We start from the raw sequence: 18,784 nt of genomic DNA, 5'->3' as shown, positions 1-18,784 counted from the left end.
TGACGAGTTGTTTAAGTCCGATGCTGGCTAGGTTGTCACGAAGGATAGTGAAGTTGGGGTCGCAAGGGTTGTTGAGATGGAAGTTCAGGTCTCCAATGAATATGTAGTTTGTTGAGGCGAAGGCGTGGGGTGCGATGAAGTCGGTGGCGAAGGGTATTCGGGGGGTCTGTAGACGAGGGTTCCTCGGAGTGTGGCTTTGGGATGGTCTGGATCTGGAAGTGCAGGTGTTCGGCAGAGGGGAAGGTTTCACTGGAGGTGATGAGGCGGAGGGTGCTCTTGTGGGCGATGGTGAGGCCCCCTCATGGGTGGTTGGGGCGGTCTTTTCTCTGGATCTTGTATACGTCTGAGATGGCAGGGCTTATGTCAAGGGCGTAGGATGCGTTGGTCCAAGTCTCTGTGAAGAAGGCGATGTCGGGCGAGAGAGAGAGTCGAGTATGTTCCAGATTTCCCTGGCGTGTTTGTGTACAGAGCGCACGTTGAGGAGGATGCATTTTAGGGTGTCGCCGGTGCTGGCGTCGGCGGTGTTGGAGGCCTGGGTGGCGGTGAGGGTCTGGCGGCAGTGGAGGCAGGAGAACTGGCCGTGAGTCGTGTTCGGCGAGGCCTGTTGACATTCTCTAAGTCTTCCAAGGTTGAGTGCGAGGAGGGTGGTGGTGTCGTAGCGATAGGTAGTGGGAGGTCCAGGGTTCCTGGAGCTGGCCACGGTCGGGTCGCCGACGGTCTTGCCTTTTGGGAGCCTTCAGCGCGCCGGCTGCGTGCCCGCAGCGTGCGTCCGCTGCGCGACCGCGCAACGGCTCCAATTAAGTAGGGGAGGTGGGAGGGAGGAGTAGCTGGGAGGCGGGAGTGGGGAAATTCCAGGGGGGAATTCCGGGGTGAAATTCTTGGGGGCAATTCCTGGGGGGAGGGGCCGCTGGGGCAGCAGCAGCAAAAGGAACAAGCAGGCATGATAAAATGAAAACAGTGGTGGAATTAGAGCAAGACACAGATGAGCACAATAACAGTGGCACAACAGGGACACATTAAGAAAAACAAGCATTGGCAAAGCCAATAGGTCTCGCTTTTGGGACCTTATAAGTATTTAGTTATGCAGCACAATATTCTTGGTACAACAACATCAACTGTTGCATGGCCAAACACTTATAAGGTACAAGGTTTAGCCATGCAACAGCTGGTGTTGTTGCACCAAGGATATTGAGCTGCATAACTAAATATTTATAAGGTCCCAAAAGTGAGACCTATTGGCTATGCCAATGCTGGTCTTTTTAGCCACATCTCGGACTCTGTTTCCACACTCAAATACCCTACCAACTCAAGATCTTTGTCCCATGACTTTTTTAATGCTCTTTAACTGCAGCCTTCAAGCTCAGAGTAGTTACAGGGCAACTATAAAGATGGTTCTCTAACTTTTTCAAATTGCACTCGCGCATACACACGGAGTCCCAGGTGAGCGTACAGTCATACGCAAGCATACAAACATTCATGCAGTCCCCAGCAGACATAGAGAGGTGCAGCGGCTTAGATATGAATAGTGCAGCAGGTGCAGTGGAACCAGGTGCACTTCACCGACATATGCCACTATTTGATTCACCAACAGAGGGGCGTGGGTTCTTTTTACTTGCTTTCATTATGGCCCACTGCTCCCTTGTTGAGCCACTGGGGGTAGGTAGGAACAGAGGATCGACAGAGAGGAGTAACTCGAGAGGCAGAAGAGAGGAAATAATGAGGTGGGGGAGGGGAGAAAGAAGGGGGGGCTGAGAGGGAAGCCCTGCTGGTCTGTCGCATGCGTGCACCCTATAATGAGGTCGTAATTACAGGTCCCTATCACCCCCACCCCCCTCGACGATGTGGAAAGAGGTTGGCGGGGACACCGCTGTGGGATGCACAGGAGGTGGGCGGGGGTCAATTAACTCTCCCTGCAGAAGGAGGGAGACCCTTCTGAATGGAAAGAGTGAGAAAGACCTGACTAAACACACCTAGAGATGGCGGAAGATGCAGATGGAGCCTGAAGTGGAAGAAGGGAGAACGGAGGCTAAAGTTAGTGGTAGAATAGAAAGAAACGTACAGAAGTTCAGATTTTTATTTTCTACACGCAATGATATTATGTGATTTCACCAGAATCATAGGCTGTGGAACCGGCGCCGGTACGCGAGCCCCCATCCCCAGCTCCATGTAAGAAAAGCATAAAATAATCCTAGAGAGATTATTGCGCAGAGTAGACTAGAGGGAGGTCTGGTGAGAAAAAATAAACACACAAATGAAGTAAATGAGAGAGAGTGGGACGAGAAACTTACAAGCGGGGAGAAACATCTAACCAAGCATTTGCAATGCCATAGGTCTCACATTTACGCGAGTTTGAGCCATTGACATTTCAAATAATAATGCCTTTTTTTTTTTAAACATAAATAAAAGGCATTGTTATTTACACTGCCAATAGCTAAAACTCTGCTAAGTGCGAGACCTATTGCATTACAAATGCTTGTTTTTCCTATTGGATGGAGAATAGATGTCAAATTTGTTGTTGAAAAAAATAGTCCCCGATTTCACCATTGTTATTCTGCTGTTTAATATCCAATCATCAGTTTTCATGGTACCCTTCTAGGAAACACACACAGGGCAACGCAGCCCTTGAGAAGGATGGAGCGTGTAGACCACCCATGGAGTTGGGGGTCCATTTTACTACCCCCCACAAGGGCTTTAGGAAGCTTAGGAGGTGGTCTGGACGGTAAAGACTGCTCTGGTGGGAGGGTATGGGGTCTCTGGAGCAGAGCCAGGCCTTCGTGCAGCCTGGCTCTGTGCCAGGGATCCCAAGCATGTAACGTTTAAGGTGGTCATTGGGAGATCCCACAAGTGTGGGTGCAGTCTTGACCTACAGCCACCTACGTTAGCGACATCAAGGCCTGGAGAGTAGACGCATCCTAAAACACATATTCAGAGGCATTTAACATGGCAGGCAAGAAGCAGGGCGCTCTGCTAGGCAGACAAAGTATCACTTGTTTCAGCAACGGAGGCCGCGGTAGATTTTCTGTAATATAGCAACGACCAGGCGCACACTCTGCACTATGCTTGCACTTACGTACAAGTACTCTAGTCTTGTTTGAAAGTAAATAAAAAGATGTATAAACAAAAATACTCATATTAAACGGTGGTTTCTGACAAGTACTTCTTTCTGATGGCGACAAGCAAAGAAACTAAGAAATACGGCTCCTTAATATGCATACCTATGGCCAGACTCGCTAATGAGATGCAAATACATCAAACTTGAAGAATACGATGGACCAGAACTGTAAGACCTGGGGTTTCCAGGCCCTATGGGGCGGTAACGTGACACGAGCGGTCGGGCAACCGAAGGTCTGTGTGTAAAGCAACTATACAACACGCACCTCACATGCGACGAGGAACACACACAATAAGTGACGCCACACTGTAGGAGTTATGTAAATACTCAAGTTTATCCAAGTAGATCACGTTAAATGCAGTTCATGAGGGAGCAGTACATTTCATATGCGGATAATACAATAGCTAGCGATGTACATATCAGTCAGGAGCTATAAAGGCTGTTTCTACCACATATGCAATTCATGAAATAACAGTACTGCCTGGGGCACAACTACCACTCACGTAGCTGCTTACGCGCGTTGGGCGCGCTAATCGGTGACGACCTCAGAACGGGGCACCTAGCATGGAGAGCTACTCGTGATCTCTGGCACATAGCACTGAAATAAGGGAATATAAATAACAGAGCGCTACTCGTAATCAATAGCGTTTAACACTTCAATATGGCACATGAATAATAGTGCGCTACTCTGACTTGATAGCACGTAACACTTCAACTTGGCATATGAATAACAGCGCGCTACTCGGACTTGATAGCACGTAACACTTCAACATGGCATAGGAATCACAGTGCGCTATTCGGAATCAATCGCACGTAAGACTCTAAAGCAGGGCATGTAAAAACAAAGCGCCACTCGTAATCGATGACTCTCAGTACTTTGGAGCGGAGCGTATAACATAAGGCGCCACTCGTAATCAATGACTCTCAGTACTGTAGGACGGAGCATATAACATAAAGCGCCACTCGTAATCAATGACTCTCAGCACTTTGGAGCCGAGCATATAACATAAATTGCCAAGCGTAATCAATGACTCTCAGCACTTTGGAGCGGAGCATATAACATAAAGCGCCACTCGTAATCAATGACTCTCAGCACTTTGGAACGGAGCATATAACATTTAGCGCCACTCGTAATCAATGACTGTCAGTACTTTGGAGCGGAGCTTCCAGCGGGGAGCGCCACGGGACCTGAGGAGCAAGTCTCTGGGCTCCGGTGCAGTTCATCGGGCACCGCGCTTCAGTACCGCTCGAGGGGGCACACGGAAAGGATCCCTCGGCGGGGTCTCTTCCGTCGCGAAGACAGGGGGGGGGAATCCCACGGAGAGGAAACCCGGCTAAGGGTGCGGTGTGGCTTCCAACCCGCAGGGGGCGCACCGGGGGCGATCTCAGCCTCCGGGCTTACCTCGATCTCGGCGTCAGCAGGCGTCCGCTCCCACGATGATGGGGGAACTCGGCCCCGGCCTCGCACACCTCCTCACGCAGCTGCGACGGCAGCGACGGGGCCCCGGGCTTCTCCGCGGGCCTTGTGACACGGCAGGGCACTTCTCCAGGCCTCCAGGCCACGGCGGTGAGCGCGTTGGCCTCGTCGTCACCAGGGGGGGCTCAAATTAAGGATGGGGTTCTGTGCTCAGCGGAGCACGCTGCCGGGGGTCCTAGACCAGGGCAGGGAGCGCAGGGGTCACAGCGCTAATACCTGGTCGATCCCTGGTGGTTCTCCAGTCAGCTTTGCATCAGGGTTCAGGGGTCAGTCTGGACACGCAGTCTCAGTGCTTGGTGAATAGGTTTTAGAGTTCAGTCTGGACACGCAGTCTCAGTGCTTGGTGAATAGGTTTTAGAGTTCAGTCTGGACACGCAGTCTCAGTGCTTGGTGAATAGGTCTTCAGCTGTTAGATGAAGTCTTATTGGCGCAGATGTATCTGGCGCCCTTACAGGGTTCTGTTACAGGGGGTTAGGAATGAAGAGGGCGACTAGATCCTTCCTAGTCAGGCTGGGCAGAGAGTCTCTGGGTCCTCCTACTTCTGGGCAAGATCAGTGGGTTTCACAGGGTCCCTCACTCACTTAAGAGGCAGCACCTAAATCCTGTCACTCTCAGAGGCATAAGTCCCTGGCTAGGCCCTACCGCCTACACTCCTGGTGGATTCTTCCAGCTCTGCTTCACCCCAATGGCCAACTCACCACAAAAGTTTCCCTCCCTCTTTTAAGTAGCCCTAGGTCAGGTGACCTCTAGCCAAGGCGGCAAAAGAAAAACCACACCTCCCTTCTAGAAGGTTCCAGCACATTCCAGGAGCTTCCCCACTCTACCTATGGGACAAAAAGGCGGGCTGGAGTCGCAACATTGTTGTGGGGTTCCAGCCAGCTCCTGGCAGCTAGGGTGCTACTATGAAAGACCACTCTGCAGTAGCAGGGGCCTGTGGCAGCCATCTTGGGAGAAGGGAGCACCTGCACCTTAACACTGATTGGCAATGAAAAGGCGCCCGGAGACCTAGTCCAACATAAAAATGAGGGTGGAAAAAATGAGGCACGATACATAAATAGAAGGGGAGACCACCCTAGGGCTGACAGGTCCAACAAGAACCAAAACTGCCTCTTGGCTTCTCTTAAACAACCATTGTTAATTTCACTATCGGGGTGAACGGAAACTGATTTAGTGGCCTCCAAAAGAGAAGGTTGAGCTGCACCCCTAGTTCAAATCATAATCTAACCGAGAGATCTACCCACTGCGGTATTTTACTCAGGTCCCATCTGACACCCGAGAAAGGATCGGGGTCGGTAAAGATATGCAAATGAGGCATTAATTCAAATCTAAATGTTTACTAAAGAAGCAACACATTAGAAATGTATGTTGACTGTAAATATATAAGTGCTCATTAAGAAACTTAACATCTGAAACATACTAAAATATACAGTGAAACCTCACTAACAGTATAAAATCAGAGAAAAAGCAACAACGAACGAAATAAAATGGTGCAATTTAAAAACAGGAACATTATTTTAGGATTGATGCACAAACCGAAGTAACAACCTCTAAACCATGGCGACGTGTGAGCGCCCCCTAATGGACAACAAAGAAACTCGCACCCGCTTAACATTTCATGGGTGAGGACCTACGGGCTACATTACCTTAATAATACAGCCTTTGTTTCTTCTGGGGCCGTCTCCCCCTGTTATGAATACAAAGGAGACAAGAACGATTACTAAACAGGAGGGCCGTGAACCCTGCGAATCCCTAATTTGGCAGTCGTTCGAGTTTTACTACATCAGTATGACATGAATAGATAGCAAACACCCCATCCCTCCCAGTGGGATTATAGTTCACTGAGCCTGTTACGGTTTTTTAATGGGAACCCACGGAATGGCTCGACAAATAATACACAATCATGTTTCTTACTTTGCTGAGTATAAGCCAAGGGCTCATTTGGCAGATCAAAACAGGTCAATGGCTTGGGAGCACAGCGGAGTCTAGCGCGCGAGTGACCTTCCCTGGCCAGCTCAATTGCCACAGAAACAGAGGGCGCCACACACGACGCTTCTCGCGCGCCCCTTCATAGACGTTCTGTCCTGACGATGTACGATATCTTTCTCCCAAGTAGTTATTTCGCTATAAATCAAGATGCGCGCGAGGGCAGTGGCACAAATGTGGCTGTCGTGGCGAGGTTACATCTCGAGTAGTGTACAAAACATGTTTTTTGAAAGAATACGCACAAAATCCAACAGAGAAATGTTGCGAGAGCTGAGGTAAAACTTAATGTCTGCCACTGAGGAGGAAGCGGAGGCATGTACACCCGAACAAAAGAAAACAAGTGGTCTTTACTCAGGCAGCAGATTACCATTAGGACTCACTCCTTCGAACATTACGCCTTTCATCCCCACTCAACAACAAAATGATTTTGCTGTAGGGCGCACAATGGCAGAACAAGCATTGGCCGCTCGCGGGGCCGCGAGACGCGATATGTGGTGGGGGAGGGGGAGAAGCGGGAGTTGTGTGTACGCGCGGCCAATGCTACGAAAGTCATCGCGATCGCGATCGCTGTGAAAGCGAAAGTGATCGCGATGACGCGCTAATGGCGTTCCTGAGTGCTGCTTGCTGGCCTAGCACATGGTGGCAGCGCGCGTGCATGCTCACGTGCTCGCAAGCGCTAGGCCAGCCAGCAGCACTTAAAAAAGCCACATACAAAATGTCTCTCCGAGCCAGCGCATGCGCTGGGCTCAGCGAGACCTAAAAACGGCTGAGAAAGGTTACAGTGGTTGCAGGCCGTCTGGTACCAGTTGGAGCGGGCAGCAGGCACAGGAGCAGGCAGCAACCTCAAACCTCCCAAGGAGGAGGTCAGGGTCTGGAGGCAAGAGATGGAAGAGCAGAGCTGCGGGGAGAGGGTGGACCTAGACCGAGGGTCGGAGGTCTAGTTACACCTCTGCTGTTAGACATGAACATCCTCTTTCTCTCCACATCTCGTGCATCTGCATATCTTACACCCAGTTTTCACACTCTCCTAAATGCACTTCCTCACATCTCCTTTTCTTCAAAACCACCCTAGGTCCACTCACCCGCTAGCACTGCATTTTCCTTTTGTGTTGTCAATATTTAGACAACTGTGTACCTTCCTCACGAACATTTGCACGGAATCAAATTTGAAACTGGAATATGTGACGATTGCTGTGTGCACTTTGCAGAGCAATAAAGGATTGGCTATCCATGTATTCTGAACACCTTTTTGACCCACCGCAAGGCACGGTGAGAAACTCGTACTGCTTTCACCCTGAACTTCAGAGTTCTCAGTAGTGGTCTGTTCGTTAAATCACCTGAAGATGACCCACTTCAAATTAGAACATTAAAATATTGAGTACTCCATTGAAGACATTAGCAGCTCCGGACTGCTAATGCCTGGTAGAAGCCTGGTGTCTCAACATCCAATGTTTGTTCACAGCTGTTGCTGTGAACAAAGGCCTCATGGAGCCAGAGGGGATTTCAATCCCCTTGGGCTCCCTTATGTCTTTGTTTTACATATTAGAACATTCTGCCCTCTAGGGCCAGAATGTTCTAATAGCCGTAGAGCCCTCCCTAGCAGGCTCTACCAGCCATTAAAGTCCCACTCCCTTGTTAAAGGCCCTCGCCTTCGGCTCAGGTGTTTAACGCTGGAGGGGCCTTTAATGGCCATTAGAGCCTGCTATAGCAGGCTCTACAGCTATATTATGCACCAAACAAGAGTAGCATGCTGCTGGGACAAAACCCACAGAAACACAGCATCTAGGGGAATGCAAGATTAATTAAACGTATGAACTATAAAGAGAAACTAAATTGATGACCTATTTCCTTAAGGTTTTTTGAATTCATTGTTCAGATACCAATGAGTGTTTTGACATTAGAGTTCAGGACATGAATCAATGTGTCCTTAATTACTACTAGGTCTGAGACCTGCAAGGACCCATCCCACTTAAAGCCTTGCAGTGGGTGTTTTCTTCCAAGTGTGGTGTTGTGTCATTGTCACTGGGGCACCTTGCGCTGCTGGATGTGAAACCCTCTGATTCGCGGGTACATTCAATCACCTCTTCCTTTCCAAAGGGCAGCCAGATTTCATGCAGGGTGTTGCATACTAATGGCATACCATATTTATGTAATCTCTGTGCGCGTGTGTACACACATTACCTTATGTGGTAAGTACAGGTTTTACTCTAGAATCGTTGTTGAGTTTAAAGAAGTACTTTATCCCATGTAGACTTCACCCACAACATGAAGCGCGTAGCTGGTTTGAAGTTTGATCTACAACTGTCATTGTACATCGAACTCAGCACCACCACGCACTCCTTGCACGAGCGATCATTATTGCACCATAACATTCTTAGATAACAATCTTAGTACATAATACAAACCACTACAACACCTCCCTCCTTATCATAAAAAAACAAAGAAAACCCCACAAAGAAAAACAAAATATTACAAAGATCAAAACCATACCCCATTAATCAGTAAATTAATATCTTACAAAATCCTTGAATCTAGCCGGAACCCTCTTGACCCGGCCTCCAAGCTCAGTGCTTGACGAGTTCAAGTCAAAGACCCCTCAACAGGCCTATTAACTGCGTTCCCTGCACTTTCCAAATCTGATCTGTTCCTAGTTTCACCCTGTAACGAATGCTTCCAGCTGTGATCCTGCTTACTTAATGCTTGTTTCCTATGCATTATGGTCCTAGCTTGATCCACCATGCTTTACCATCCAAGAAAGCTGCACCCTTGCTCACCCTGCTAGTTTGCACTGGGCGGAAAACACAGAGTCCCCCTTTTTTTTTACCTTGACAGGTTTTTTAATCATCACCCAACCACCTACTATTATATCCCTGCCCCCTGGATAACTCCTCCTATCAAAATTCTCTTTCAGCCTTAACTGCTTTGTCCTGACTTTATCAATGATATCGCTTGCACTATCCTATTTTTCTGCCTTATCCACCCTTTTTTCCCCCAACCATAAAGGAAATAAGGTTGTGTGTGTAGTAGTGCAGTGTGGTGACGTGTTATAATTCCATACCTTCTCTTCCAGAAACATTCCTACATCTATGCCAGAAGTAATAGCTGACTGAATCCCTTCCTTCAGAACTTTATTACCTTGCTCTACAAGTCCATTTGAGGCCGGTGAATACAATGCCACCTTGCAATGTTTTATATCTTGCACATTCAAAAATGTGCACATTTTTTCTGACACACTGTGTGCCCCAGATACTCTAACTCTCTCTCTCCAAACTTGCATTTATCCTCCCACACGGTCATGCCTATTTCCACCAGAATAGACAACACTTTCTTCAGAAGCCTGCTATGCTCCTCCAAACACTTTGCAAATACCAAAATATCATCCAAGTAAGCTTGCACCCCCTTTGTGTTTTTAAATAACATGTCCATCAGCCTCTGATAGACGCTGGCTGCCAACGCCAGGCCAAATGAAAGGTTCAGGAACTTATATGCCCAAAAAGGAGTTGCAAAAGTTGTTAGTTCCTGAGACTCCTTTACCAACGAGACCTGATGGCAGGCTGATTTCAGATTAATTAAGGAGCCCCATCTGGCCCCTCCCAAATTTGCCAAAAGGTCCTGAATCCTGGGGAGAGGGTAGCAGTCCACTACGATGTTCTTGTTTAGACCCCTGAGGTCCACACACAACCTGATCTCACCAGTTTTCTTGTGTGCTACCACAATGGGTGCGACCCATTGTGATGAATCAGTGGGTTGTATAATACCCTGAATACATAACCCCTCCAGGATGGTTCTTAACATCTCTCTCACGCTCAAAGGTACTGGCTGTACCTCGTTCATAACTGGCAGCTGGCTGGGCCCCAGGCAACAACTTAATTTTGTGTTCCACTCCTTTTACCAGACCCACCTGATCACTGAAAACAGAACGGAACTCGGCCAATAGCTCCTTTGGGTCTATTCCGGACTCATTCATGTGACACTGACATTTCCCTCACCCTAATAGGATTGTCATCCCCTGGTACCAAGTACAGACCCATTCGAGCTAAGTCTCTCCATCCTATTATGTTCTTTCCTTTGACAGCCACATACACCTTAGTGTAAATGTCCCAACACATAAGCTGTACATGGTCATAAAGGACCCCACCATGTCAATGTCCTTCTCTCCAAAGGCTTTGGGGTTCACATCAGATTTGGACAAGGAAATGTCTTCACCCCACTTTTCATAGAATGTGGAATCACACAGGATTGTTATGGGCGACCCTAAATCTGCCATAACCAGGAGCTCTACTCCATCAATGACAGCTGTGCATAAAGTACCTTTTATCTCGACAGCCTCCACCTCATATTCCAAAGTTAACAACAAATTGTTTAGAGATTCTGAGGATAGGTCCACTTCCACGCTGCCCACCATTGTCAGCTTCTTCTGACGTCTGCATACTTTCAGAAAAGGCCAATCTTTTTGCATTTGGAATAAAGTTTACCTAAAGCAGGACACCCTGAAGAGTTACTGAACTGAAATTTAGAGCCATACCTATACCAAAAGATATTCCCTTTTTTTGTAAAGGCTTTTGTAACTTATCTTTAGTGTCTATAGCATACAATCCCTCTTCAAAGAACTGAGCTGAAACCAAATTAACTTTAGGTGCCAAACCCAATTGCATTGCCTTCGTTGAAATGGCAGATCTCCCAGTACTCAGAGCTAAGTCGATCACCTCAGGCAGTGATAGATTTTTACAATTTAGTAATCTTTCTTTAATTTTATGGGCTGCACCACTAAAAACGAACTGGTCTCTGATGTAGTCATCCAATAATGGACCGAATTCACAGTAGGTTGCTAATACCCTCAAAGCTGATATGTATTCCTACACTTTTTCTTCTTCCAATTCTTTCCATTTGTAAAATGTATGTCTTTCCAACATTATGTTTGGAATGTCAGAAAATTGTTTTTTAAAATCTGGCTATCGCTTCCATATAGATATTCCACTGACTGTCCCCAGACTGCCCCAGAGGGGGAGGTATCAGGGGAAGACTATCAAAAATGCCCTGCGCAGATTGACCCAGGCTTCCAAACAACAGGGCGAACTTACGTGCAGGTGTATACTCTGTCGCATAAATGGCTACCAAATGGCTTTCAAATAGTCTAAACCATTCAGACCCCATCATTATAGGTTTTCCAGGTCTCCAAGGTTTCCCCAGAAACGGAGGTGTTTTTGTGATCTGATGCGGGATTGACATTTTTCTTGCTGAGGGGTCACTTATTGTAAAATAATTTTCTCAAGATGATAATCCACGTGTGTTAAAATTGCTTTCAGCCCCCGCAAAATGTTACAACTAACAAAACTCTGTGGGCATTCCAATAATTGAGGATAGATAAAAGCCAGAAGGCAAAACAAACAAAGAGGGTCTTACTTTCAAGTTCTCTCAGCAGCTGACCACGACACAGCCCCCTCAGACGGCTGGCCTATGACGTGTGAACAAACGTTGCTCCACTGACCGCCATTCCATGATATCAGTGGTAACATTTCCCCAGCTCTAATACGTTGCAGTACACGCTGATGCGTAAAGAGTCAGCAGGAGCAGCCTCGCGTCAGAACACGCTAGGATGCTCGCGTGGAATACTGCTTGTCTGCGCACAATAGACTGCTGGGTTAGTCCCGTAAGCGCATGCTCGAGATGCTCACCACCAGTTGGAGAAAGGGCGAGATACGCGCGAGCCTCTGCAACTGTCGGAACACGCACGGGAAGCACAAGAGCTCCACTCACTGCATGAGCCGAATTCAAGGAAAACTTCGGCCTTCCCTGGTCTTCTTGTCAGCGGTAAAACGAAGTCCTCTGGTCTCACCCTGCAACCACAGACAGCGGCACCACCTCAACAAATCCCAAATCTCAGTGTTCCCAGTACCAGCCTTCTAGACTCGGACAGCACAAAATGGTTGCTGCCGCCCAGAGACACATTTCTGCCCTCCTGCTGCTGAGCCTAGCTTGAGCAGAGGAAGATGGAACAATAGGCATCCTGTTACAGGGAGGTGTGACCACCTCCCAGACAGGATTTTGTGTATTGTGACCGGGTGGGTGCGCTTGCCAGTGCCAGAAAGTCTGCATGAGGGGCACACTTGGTGTCCCTGTACATAGTCCAGTTCAAACCAGTTCTGGGAGCCGATGGCTCCTGCTCTGGTGCGAAACTAGACAAAGGACATGGGAGTAACCTCCCCCCTTTCCAGACCATCCCCTGGGAGTGTCCCCTGAATCTTCCCAACCCTTTCCCTAGGGTACTTAAGGGCTTACCTGTGTGTAGGTCCCTAGATTAATTGTGGGATAAGATTCAGAGCAGACACCACTGCCCTTTTATCGTCTGGGCACTCTAGACTTCAATGGACTTCGTTTGGGCCCAAATTAGTCTCCCTTCCAGTCTGCTGCATCGTCTGTGCCTGTGCACCATATAGGAACCTTCGAAGGCCTGTGGGCATCGACGACACCTGAAGGAATCTACCTTGGAGTAAGGAGTCACTCCCCAGCATTCGCAGGCACCGCAACTAAGTCAACTGGTCTGCTGATCCTGAGCTTTTCCAGACTCTGAAAGGTTCTGCAACACAAGTGGTGGTTTCTCATAGCTCCCGAGGCCTGCCCTGCCCTCTCACCAAGTTTGAGGTCAGTATCCCTTGTGGGGGTTGCAATAACTGAACCCCTGTGCACAACGTCAACTTGTAGTTGCAAAGGCTTGTTGGCTTCCTTCCAAGAAGATCTTCGGGCTCCAAGTAGCCCCAATCTCAAGCACCTCCAGTGGCCAGAATTTTCATCCACATCGCATTATGTGCCCCGTGGCCTGCATCTTTTGGTGAGCTGCTCGAGGTCCTCTCGCGACTCCAGTGGCTCAGGCCTGTGGGTCCATTTGAGGGTCACACTGTTTATTTTGCCCTCCCCAGATTGCTCAGGATCTGCCCTGACTCCCCTGCTCATGGTGAGTCCCCTGGACCTTGCTGTTCCCGACGTTGCTCCTTCTTCAATTTCTGCTTTGGTTGCATTTGCCAAGGCTTGTTGGTGCTCCCGGCGGCCACCGACCCCATAGCTGATGCATAGCTGCTGGTCCTCCTCAGTGTTGTCTGGTCCTCACAGCTGCAGAGTCAAGGTCCTCATCACCCAGGCGCGCAACACCCATTGGGCTCACCGGGCTTCAGCCCCCCCGTCATGTGTGTCAGCCCGGCTGAGACAGCCTCGCGGGCTGGCGTCCGTCTAATTGCAGCCGCACCTGAGTACTTCACACGTCTTTAAAAGACCATTTACTGTTAATGAGGCTTTTGTTGTGTTTTCACCCCTTCTTACAGCCACTCTGCCTATGGCTGGAAGACTTAGCTCCCCCCGAAATCTTTTTCAGCCCCCCCCGAAATTTGGCTCTAGTTGCCTGCCTGTCGTCACCCATCCTGCAACACCCGACATCAGAGGGCATTCGTCTTCCAAGTCTCCTGGTCACTCCTGAGTGCAATGGAATCTATCCCCTCTGCTTGCAGGTACCTTTCATCTAGAATCCACCTTCGGATTCCACTGGACTCTTTCTCCCTCATCAGCAGCGGCACTTTCCTGAAGTCTTCTATTGGGTTTGTCGGCTGTTTCTGACACACATATACACACTGGTGCCCTGGTGTAGGTAACGTGGGTACTAGAGTATCCACGAGTGGGGTGGCTCTCCAACCTTCTATCTTTCACGAGGTTTCTTCGGGGTCCACTGAGAAGGGTTCTTAATCTTTAAAAATCCAACAGTGACTTACACAGAGAGTTGTATGGAGCACACGGTCGTGTTCCGACACTGCACACGCTCTCCGTGGGGTCACTAGCACTTCTACGTCCTCTTGACATTGTCTTGACCCGAGTCGTGGTTCAATGACCACTTTCTTAGTATATGGTTTGCCCCCCCCCCCCACCCCACCTCCGGGGTCCACTGTGTATTTCGTGCTATTTACTGTATTTCTATGCAAAGTATTATGTGCATTGTGTTTATCTCTGTGTAGGAGATATCTAAACGTATTAGAGAGTATTATAAAATAAATACAAATTTTTATAAATACTTTGTGTGGTTCTTTTTCACTTAATCTATAAGATTGGATTCTGGTAAAACAAGCTGCTTTACACTCCTGGACTAAGCCTGGAGGCTGCTCTCTACAGCTACCACTTAGAGAGCTTTTCTAAGTTTGTCTAAGACCACTTAAATCACCATAAGGGTTGTCTGGACTGGTGCAGGTTGCCCACTTACATTAGTGGACATTATATACCAGGCCAGCTTCTCACAGGGTGTAACACCTCCTGAAGCTATGCTACTGACTGAGGGTTTAGTGCCAGGAACCAAGATGTCTAAAAAGACAGAGCAGCACATTTGGTTAGGGTATTAACACTATCTAAAAATGTTTGTGTTTTACTGAGTAAATAATTTACGCACACTTACGGGCCTATGCAGAATGGCATTTTGGAGTACATAAAATAGTGATCCCATAATGCTCTTTTAGATATTTGTCAATGCTTTTGTGATTTGGCCCAAAACATCTAACATGGGAATACATTGGAATATTCATGGAATATTCATATACAATTAATACAAATAAAAAAGTGGTGTGCTTATTGCACGTTTAGATTTGAATAGGGAGTTGGACGTTTCAGGGCTGATTCACAAGGAATATAAGAGCATGTAAATGATTTTTTCTGTAGTGCTATTACTGTACTTATACATGCTTTTGTGAATCACCTCTAAATTAAAACATGCATATAATAGTTCCTCTTCATGCAAACATGCATCCATCTTTTAGCCACCCACCACCCATCCCCACATCTATCCGCAAACCGACAGATCCAGGCATCCACCCATCCCATCTGCCCTTCTGCTATGATAGATGCTGCACGGAGAACATCCCAGCTCCAGAGTGCCCAGCATATTTAGTGAACAGGTAAAGCCAAGGTTAGATGTCAAGTATCCTAGTTCCATGGCTAAAATGTACCCATTCAATTCCAAGGCAATTGTCTCCCCTCCCTAATGACTTTCACACCTTCTTGGGGGGCTCCTGTCAAGGTCTGTAATAATAACACTCACTTCTATTGAGCATGTTTCTAAGCTGCCCCAATATTTTAATTTTAAGAATGTTTTATTTTATATTGATGAAAGCCCAGCAACTTCTGCAAGAATAAAGTTTGCGAAAACGTTGTAAACACAAAGTACGAATTGTGATAGCCAAAAGGCTGTTGGTCAATGCCTGATTTTTTGACTTTGCTAGTGCTTGTTGAAACTGGCATGGCAGCAACATGCCAAGCACCCCTTGTGTACTTTCTCTTACTGATTATCCCTGTTTTTGTGTAGGTCTGGACTGCTCATGCATGACATGTCTGTGAGCTGGTGCTCAGAGGCTACTTCCAAGGTTAGATGGAACAGTGATCCCCAGGTGAGTCCATATAAGCACCACCTCCGCCCATCCAGCTACAGTTCAGTGGGGGATCATCTCACTGCCACCATTAACTCAACCAGGAACAGACACAGGGCTCTAAGACAGGGCTATTTCACAATTAGCTTATTATTATGTGCCAAGATAGCAAGCTCCCAGTAAGGCAGTGCTGCTTCCCCTGCAAAGTATTGATGACAAGCGCTATAAAACCAGTATCAGTGCTGCAGGAAGCGAAAGTATCGCACAAGAGCTGAGTCTGCCAAAAATGGAAGCGCTGCATGGAACTGAGCCAAGATGACCAGCCCGTCTGACCAGGTCCAGACCCCTCCGTGCAGAATGCAGATACAGGGGATTGCATTGACCTGCTGATTCTGCAGAGCAAGTGCTTGGGAGCTGCTGGCTACGGCTGCTGACGTGGAGGAGCGTTGCCCCACTGCGTTTCAGCTTTTCAGCAGTGTAAAAAGGAAAAACAAAATGATAAAAGCACATTATTATTATCATTTTATTTTCCCTGCTGAAGCAGTTTTGCGGTGTGGGGCTGGGCTGCTCTACTCACAGAGCAGGGGGAGGAGTAGTGAGTGCACTCTGGCAGTGCGCATGACGGTTTGGCCGACTGTCATGGGCCGGGCACACAGTAGCGCACACTTTGCATGTTCTCCACTGGCTGTAATGCACAGACTGGGTGGAAAACATGCACAGGCTCCCACTGCATGTGTGAGCGCCGTCACAACGCTGCATTGCAGCGTTATGATTGGCTTAGGGGAGCCTATGTGCTTTCTGCTTCTGTTTTAGCCAGAGCACATGATGGAGGAGAGATGTGGGTTAAAGGGTAAGTGTATTTTTTCCCCATCCCCTCCTCTCCCTTCGCCCTGCTCCGCCACCCCGATCCTTGCCAGCTGCCGCTGCTAGTAGGAGGATGGCGAGCAAAAGAGATTGCATGGCAAGGGCACTTTTTGCCTAACAGGGCAATGTGTAAACTGTCATGTGTTTTACAACCTGGTGAAATATGGAAACAGTAATGCAGTGTGAAACCAGAGCTCTTGGAACTTCATTCCGGTTTGCCTCCTAATATCTGCACAGGGCTATATTCTGAGTAAATGGAAGCACATACCATGTGTTGATTTTACTGTATTCCAGGTGTGCTTGTGTGTTACTTTGGACATCCTACAGATATTCTCACATACACACACACCACACACACCCACACACGCACACACACACACACACACACACACCTGCATGCACACACATTTTGGAGAATAATCTCTTACACATCTACACTTTTTATAGATTAGTCATGCACATACACACACAGGGCTTCTGTGGATCCCCTCTGAGTCACTACTGGGAACTGGGGATCCCCGCATAAGCAAGCTCGAGTATTCAACCTCAAAACAATACAAAATACATAACACCACGCACATTATTAAATATGTTATTTAGTTCGCAAAAAAAGAACATTTTAACTTGAAGGTTGCAACTTTTAAAAATGTAGTTTTATTTCTAAAAGACAGAGTGAAATGCTAGGCTTAAGAATAGCGCTTCGTCTTTTTTGCTCCTACTGAATGCTCTCCTTTTATCGGTGCATATCAATGCTTCATATGAGGTCAACAATCATCCACACTAAAAATCTGTTGGCTGTACTTATGGAGCTCCAAGAAATCTATATTTGAAAACAAACTTACTTTTTAGCCTCCTCTTTCAAATTCCTTCACATTTCTTTCTAACTCCGTAAAGTCCTTGGGTATCACCCTGGACAAAAAAATGTAAATGAAAGAGCACATCAAGAACTCAGCCAAAGGAACACTCTACACACTCAACTATCTAGAGAAAATCAAATTGTTTATTCCCTCTACCGATCTTAAAATAGTAGTACAATCACTAGTTCTCTCGAAACTAGATTACGACAACGCCATCCTAACTGGAACTCTGAAAATTCACCTTGCATCCCTAAGAGCAACTCTGAATGCGGAATTAAACGGTTTGATCAGATCTCAACTGCTCTCAATGGACACAAGTGGCTTCCCATTGAAGGAAGATGCATCTACAAGACCGCTTGAATCACCCACAAAGCCCTTCACACAAAATATCCCAAATACCTAGAAACAAAACTATCAAGAGGAGGAAGAGTCCAGACACATATACGCTCCAAGTCTCTTTTTCTCGTACATCCTAACCTGAAGAAGAAATCATCCCAGGCATGTGCGTTCTCAGGAAACGCCGCCAGGATCTGGAACTCACTCCTCAAGGACCTCCACTACAAGCACTTTGTCTCTTGCTTTAAAAGGGACCTCAAATCCCTACTGCTTAACAACTACTTCAACACGCACTCAGGCTGAATCATATTCCCTAAAGATCCAACCCACATCGCCTAACTCTCTATTCTGTAACCAATGCCATTGCCTAAATGCTGTACTGTTATATGCTTTTCCTGACTCTTACTGTTTGTGACCTGTACAAATCCTCACATGTACCTTATGCAAACTTATGCACATAACATCTAAAGAGCCTTTGAAGCACTTTTCAAGCCCACATTCCAAAGCCCGCTGTGAGGACCGCAACACCCAGAGGGAGCCGCGGCAGGAGCCGCGGCAGCATCCCGCAAGCTAGTGCATAAAAGCAGTCTTTGAAGCACTTTTCAAGCCCGCATTCCAAAGCCCGCTGTGAGGACCGCAACACCCAGAGGGAGCCGCAGCAGGAGCCGCGTCAGCATTGTGCCACCCGGCGCATAAAAGCAGCGGGCTTCCGCAGTGCGGGACGCGCACGGGCGTGCCCTGGCCATGCCCGGGCAAAGCCCGG

Source organism: Triturus cristatus, chromosome 3_1, assembly GCF_964204655.1.
Source record: "Triturus cristatus chromosome 3_1, aTriCri1.1, whole genome shotgun sequence".
Lineage (NCBI taxonomy): Eukaryota > Metazoa > Chordata > Amphibia > Caudata > Salamandridae > Triturus > Triturus cristatus.
This window is presented reverse-complemented; position numbering follows the sequence as displayed.